The sequence below is a fragment of the Desmodus rotundus genome, chromosome 10, assembly GCF_022682495.2.
Source record: "Desmodus rotundus isolate HL8 chromosome 10, HLdesRot8A.1, whole genome shotgun sequence".
In the NCBI taxonomy this organism is placed as follows: domain Eukaryota; kingdom Metazoa; phylum Chordata; class Mammalia; order Chiroptera; family Phyllostomidae; genus Desmodus; species Desmodus rotundus.
The window spans coordinates 85,795,441-85,801,334 of NC_071396.1; positions in this window are offsets into that span (position 1 = coordinate 85,795,441).

Below are 5,894 nucleotides of genomic sequence, written 5' to 3' on the forward strand. Positions count from 1 at the left end.
ACAGCACGGCTGTGAAACCACACGGCTGCGAGGCTGCCACGGGGCCAGGCGGCCCTGGGGCCAGGCCCCTCTTCAGCTAGGCAGCTCAGCTCCACCATGATCTGTTCCTGCTCAGCACCCATCTGCACTGCTCTGCTCCCAGGAGACATCTTTGGTCTTCCAGCTCCAGCCAGGGGCCATACAGTCTTCTGTCTTCCTTGGAAAGCGCACTCCACAAGCCAGAGGGAAGCTTGTTTATACAGAGAGAAGTTCCCACCTCTGGTCTCTGAGTGGTCTGAATAGAGCTGCTCTGAACGCTGCAGTCCTATTGGTTGAAATAGGACTCCAGGCAGTCCTTCAGAAGGCCTGGCCCAGGTGGCAGAAACACTGTGCAGGAAGGCCATTTAGCAGCACAGAGGCTTCACCCCAAAGTGTAGTTTGTGTGAGAGATCCCTGTGCAGAAATGGCTGCTAAGTTTTGTTTGTTTGTTTGTTTGTTTAATTTGAGCCCAGTTAGCCACCAGGAGCCATTCTTAGTAGGTACCCCCTGCCAGGTTCACAATAGGATATATGTATGTATCTTGTTCTGTTTCTCTGGACTTTCTACCATGAAATTCCCTTCTGCTAAGAACAACTTAGCTCTGCACCAACTTAACTAACATATGCTAGATTCAGCTGAAGGAGTGGCAGAAAAGGGTTACCCTTGGGAAGAAATGAGACAGTATAGGGACTTGGCCCAGGAATAGAAAATATTAGGTGGCCAGGAAGCCAAGCTAAGACCAGGTGTCCAGAAGATGTCGAAACCACTGTTCTGTATGTGCAGTCGATCAAGGTTTGGCTGCTCTAAGACCTTCCTGGGGTGGCAGTACTGAACTACACCACCGTCCTGTCTGCAGGTGTGCAGATAGTTGCTAAGCAACCTGACAGGAGGAAGTAACCCCACCCTGACCGTGGGAAATTCCACTCCAGGAACCCTTCACTAGTCCATCTTTTCAAAAAGCCAACCTTTTCTCACAAGCCTGCTTTGTTCCCACCTTATAAAAGAAGCTGCGGAGAGCCAGTGCCACAGCCAGTTCAGAGGACCTTCCTTTCCGCTGTGCTGCCTCCCTTGTGCTTGAGCACAAGCTTAATATAATCGGAGTGGAAATTTCTCTGAAGTTGCCTCTTGTTTATCGAACACCTACCGCATGCATGGTGGTGGTGTACTGAGAGCTAGGAGAAAGGGGATGTGCAAGCCCTGATCCTGGCCCTCAAAGGGCTCTCTCTAGATCTGGGGTGGCGACAAGCATCGGAACACGTCTGACTATCTCCTGGCTTAAGTTCAAACAGAAGAGAGGTTAGTTAGAGGGCTTCTTGTGCTGAGACACATGTCCTAGGGCTCATTTTCCTCAACGAATTTACTGAGTTGCTCTTTGATCTCTTTCACTTGCAGGAATTTATAGATAATGTTCCAGGGCTATACATCCATATGTTCTTAACCAGATTGAACTTTTGTTAAGAAAACAAGTAAAGCCCTGGCTGGTGTAGCTCAGTGGATTGAGTGTAGTCTGTGAATCAAAGGGTCACCGGTTCAATTCCCAGTCAAGGCACATGCCTGGGTTGAAGGTCAGGTCCCCAGTGGGGGCCACGTGAGAGACAACCACACACTGATGTTTCTCTCCCTCTCTTTCTCCCTCCCTTCCCCTCTCTCTAAAAATAAGTAAATAATATTAAAAAGGAAAAGAAAACAAGTAAAAACAAATAGTCCTTGCCCTGACTGGTATGGCTCAGTATATTGGGTGTCGCCCCGCAAACTCACCAGTTCGATTCCTGGTCAGGGCACATGCCTGTGTTGCAGGCCAGATCCCCTGCTAGGGGTGAGTGAGAGGCAAATGATCAATGTTTCTCTTGCTCATGGATGTTTCTCTCCCTCTCTTCCTCATTCCCTCCCCCTCTAAATACATACATACATGCATACATACATACATACATACATACAATCTTGTGTGGTTGAAGAGCGAAAGGCAGTGATGCCTGGCGTCCTCTATAGGCCCAGGGACATCCTGTCTGACAGCCAAGGGCCTATTTGTGACTCCCAAGATGGGTTATGGCATTAACATGCCTAATTATGGATCTTTGGGTATTGAGTGCATATGTGCTAATATGTTCTAAACACTTCGTACTTTTGAATCCTCTCAACAACTCTGTAAGATAGGAACAACTACTATTTCTTTTTTACAGATGAGAAAACTGAAGCACTAAGCAGTTAAGTAACTTGCCCAAGGTCCCACACTGCTAGGAAGTAGCACATCTGGGGCTTGAACTCCAGTAATTTGGTTCTTGTCTTTCACTTTAGACCTGGCCTGTCAATAGCATTCTCAAGAGACTGTTTCATTGCCTTTCCTTTTCTCCTACTCCAGAACTTCAGTGTCCCCACAGCACAGCAGTTATTTGGATGGTATCTGGCCCAATGCTAGTTTTGCTCTTAGAAGATTGGAAATAGTTTTTATACATCTCTTTACTTTCTCTTTGGTTTATCTTTTCTAAAGCTCAAACCAAAAACAGAGAGCCTGACCCGCTCCCTCAGGGCAGCTTATGAGTGAGAGTCTTCCAGAACTGCGGGCCAACACTTAGCTGACACCAGCCCAGCTCCCAGCTCAAGTGCCTTGGGGGAGAATCTGAGAGGCTGACTGGCACTCAAGGCAGCAGCCCCCGACATGCCGCAGCAGTCACTGCTGGCTGCGTGAGTGACTGAATCCAAGACACAGGGAACAACCTCACCGCCAGTTCAGTACCAGTCTCTTCTACTTTTACTTATGGAATTAAAAAAGAAGAAGAGAAAAACCTGGAAAGAGCTCTCCCTGCCTAGATATGATCCTGAACCCCTCCTCCCCCTTCCTTCCCTCCTCCATTTCAAAAGGAACCCCTTCCCTCCTCCTCCCAACTCTACACTTCCCTCCCTCCTCCTCTCCCCCTTTCCCTTCACATACACATCTCCGTTCCCTCTGGTAAGTTCCAACCTATATGACTTCCTCCTAATTCAGATCAGTGTTCCTGTGTTACCATGGCAACCCACTGCTACTAAGGCTTTTCAGCAAAGTCACTTCTCCCCTGAATGTTTAATAGGAAAGCTGCATTCTACATCTTGTCCTTCCCAATTGTCATTGCCAGTTTGAGCCAAACTCCAGCTCCAGATTCTCTAACATCCTTAAGTGTTTTTAAAAAGCCATATGTCTTTGAAACTGTTTTGCTATATTTTGAATAATTTTAGATATAATGTCATTAATTTACTTAATTCCGAATAATCAGTAGTACAGTTGCCTCCATGGAGTGCACTGGCCTACTTAGTGATGGGTGGGCAAGCTGAATTTATACTTATGCAGCGATGCACTGACAGCTGCTGAACTGTGAATACTGAGCAGGAAGATGGTTCGGGTGGGACCATTAGTGCCTCAGAGGGAAGGCAGCAGCAAAACAGAAAGCTGCCCCAAGGAAACTGTCCAGCCCACATGGGGCAAGCATGAGCTTGCGAAAACTCCAGCCATTACGACCCCCAGAACTCAGTGTCCCTTCCAGGCCCTGAGCAGAAAGTCACAAATCATATGCGTCCTCTTGGGGTTGGTATCTGTTGATACTTGTGCGTTGTCGAGATTTTTCTCATTCTTCATTTGGGACATTTAAAATATTGTTTGGGGACTCTGGGTCTTATTTGATTGCTAGGGAGAGGATTGATTTTTTTTTTTTTTCAGCAGGCAATGGACTTGGTTAGGCCACAAGTACTGACCTTCCTTCAGTGAGTTGTGCTTTTAATGTCAGGTTTTCAAGTGTTTGCAGTGCTATTCAGATATATATTATTTATCTGCCTTCCAGGGGCCAGCCTGGAATTTGGGATATAGTTTGGTTGTCAAAGCTTTTGCTATGCTGTCTGGGGTCAGGTCTATGAATTTGTAGCTCAGGAACGAACCAAAGTGTTCATAGACAACTCTGTTGTATTGCTCTCTGGGTTTCCTTTTCACCGTGATCACTGTGACATTTTCTGGGCCCTAGGAACCTCTTCTGGTCTTCTGGCCAGAAAGCCAAAGTTGCAGTTTCCCTACTCTGTGGCATATTGCTATGTCTGTCTCCAAAGCCAAGCAGTGAGAGGGTAGACAGAGATATCCTACTTAGTGAGGGGTGATATCCTACCTAGTGAGGGATGGCAAAGCAAATTCTCCCTAGGCTCTAGGGACCACAGTCCTCCAGGTTGGAGAGAAGGGTTCCCTTCCGTTAGAGTGTTAGGTGCCTGCTCAGCTTCTGCTGACATTGCTGTCACTATCACCACCATAGGGTTGCCTGGAAGGTTAGGTAGAGCTAATGGAAATAACTAAAAATAGTGGGACTTCCCACATTCTCTCTGATGCTTATGGTTCCCCTTTCCAATCTCAGGACAGAAAGAGAGAGCTTCTCTTGGAATTCCTTCTCTCCACCCCTGGTGCACAATTCTGGGTTTCAGTCTGCTTTTAATTATAGACCAGGGGACATTGGAGGAGGGAAAAAAATACAGGTAACTTGCCCATGAATAGATTTTATTTGGACTTTTGCTTTTCCTCTCCAATCTTCGTGCTACATTTTTTCCCCTCCAAAGTCCTCTATGGTGCCTTCATATATTTTGGCTGTCATTTCTAGTTGCAATCAATGGGAGTAACAGGGTAGAGGGTACTTACTCCATTTAAACTGAAACTAGAATGGATATTGGCTTCTGATATATAGTAATTTACTTGCAAAGGTATTATACTAACTGAAAAAACCAATCTCAAAAGTTTATACACTGCCCTGACTGGTGTGGCTCAGAGGGTTGGGCATCGTGCTGCAAACTCACCGGTCTGATTCCCGGTCAGGGCACATCCCTGGGTTGTGGGCCAGGTCCTGGATTGGGAGAGTGTGAGAGGAACTGATCGATGTTTCTCTCGTGTATCAATGCTTCTCTCCCACTCTTTCTCGTTCAGGTTGTTGGCAGAAATCATTTGTAGCTCTCACTGAGTGCCCTGGCTTCTTGCTGGCTTTTGGCTGGAGGCCAGCCTCAGGCTCTAGGGACAGCCCACAGTTTCCCACCACATGGCCTTTTCTTAGGCAGTTACACACAATTGTTTGCTTCTTCAGGGCCAGTAGAGTATCTCTTGCTCCAGTCGGCTAGGACAGTCTTATATAATATAGTGTAATCAGGGGAGTGACCTTTGCCATGTAACACAATCTAACCAAGAAAGTGACACCTTATAACCTTGGCCATATTCTATTGGCTAGAAGTAATGCTCACACCCAAGACAGGGCACATTATGTAGTGTGTAACACTAGGGGATGAGGGTCATGGGGACCGTGTTAAAATTATACCTATCAGGAAAAGAGAGAAATGGTTGCAAAAAGGTAGGAGTAAGGAAAGATTGACAACGAAGGAGTAGCAGAGCAAGTCTTCAGGGTTGATGGAATTGTTGGTATTGTGATCGTTTCGGTGGTTACATGAATCTGTACATGCATTAAAACTCATAGAACTGTTCACACGTGCACATAACAATGTTACTGGATACAAATTTAGGAAATAAAGAAGAATGAGCGTTTATTTTCTCACAGTTCTGGAGTCTGAAAATCCAAGGTCAAGGTGTCAGCGGGATTGGTTCCTTCTAAGGACCATTAAGAAGGATCTGTTCCAGGCTGCTCCCTGGCTGGTGCACATGGTTGTTTTCTTCCGGTGTTTTCACATCACTTTCCCTCTGTTGGTGTTTCTATCCACATCTGCCTGTTCTTGTAAGGACGCCAGTTATATGGGATTAGGGCTCATCCTAAGACCTCTTTTAACTTAGTGCCTCCATAAAGCAATTTTTACCCTAAACACAGTCCCATTCTGAGGTCCTGGGAGTTAGGACTTCAGTACATGAATTTTGGGAGGATGTGATTCAGTCCATG